Source organism: Peromyscus maniculatus, chromosome 4 (genome assembly GCF_049852395.1).
Source record: "Peromyscus maniculatus bairdii isolate BWxNUB_F1_BW_parent chromosome 4, HU_Pman_BW_mat_3.1, whole genome shotgun sequence".
NCBI lineage: Eukaryota > Metazoa > Chordata > Mammalia > Rodentia > Cricetidae > Peromyscus > Peromyscus maniculatus.
In genome coordinates this window covers 93,386,821-93,387,578 of record NC_134855.1, presented here as the reverse complement: position 1 = coordinate 93,387,578, position 758 = coordinate 93,386,821, and the positions used below count along the sequence as shown (strand labels likewise).

At 49.2% G+C, this 758-nt stretch overlaps 1 pseudogene; it reads right to left on the bottom strand.

The window, feature by feature from the left end:
- Nucleotides 1-233: 233 nt before the first annotated feature.
- LOC102906322 (ATP synthase F(0) complex subunit e, mitochondrial pseudogene) lies at nucleotides 234-533 on the bottom strand (annotated as a pseudogene).
- Nucleotides 534-758: the final 225 nt, after the last annotated feature.

Below are 758 nucleotides of genomic sequence, written 5' to 3'. Positions count from 1 at the left end.
TTGTGAGCCACCATGTGGGTGCTGGGAGTTGAACCCTGGTCCTCTGGAAGAGCAGCCAGTGTTCTTAACTGCTGAGCCATCTCCTCTGCTCTTGAAGGCATTCTTAAACCTTATTTTCTCCTTCTTTTCTTCCTTCTTGCCTCCGCTAATGATATACATGCATACCTCCAGTTTTGCCTCTAAGATAGGTTTCTCCTGTATCTGCTATTAACATACTCCAAGTTGCTATCGTTTCTTACCAGAACTAGCTCTTTGCCCTTTTCTTCTTTTTCTTTTTCATCCTCAGCGGCTAAAGAAAAGGCGAGCTCCCTGGCGCTTCACTTGAGAAGGCTGTGATCCTGAGCTTCTGCCGGTTCTCTCTCAATCCGTTTCGGCTCATCTGGTCTCTTCTTTTCCTTCGCCGCCATCCTCCTCTCCTCCTCTGCCCGGGGTTTTAGACAACTACAGTGCTTGGTGCCGTAGGCCATGCAGAGGACCAGGGCTGAGTGTCGGCCGAGCTTGATTAGCCGAGAGACCTGAACTGGGGCCACCATCGTGTCCGTGACTTTCGTGCCGGAAGCTCGACTGAGGCGGAAAACCTGCCCTTTCCATTTTTTAAAAAAAATAAATTTACATCGTAAATGGTACCACCCTGACCATTTTCAAGAGCAGAGTTCAGCGCCATTACGTACATCTACACTGCTGTGCAACTGCCGTGTCCGTCTGTCTCTGGATTTTCCCCTCATCCCAACCAAAACTGAATCCAGTGGAAAACAGCG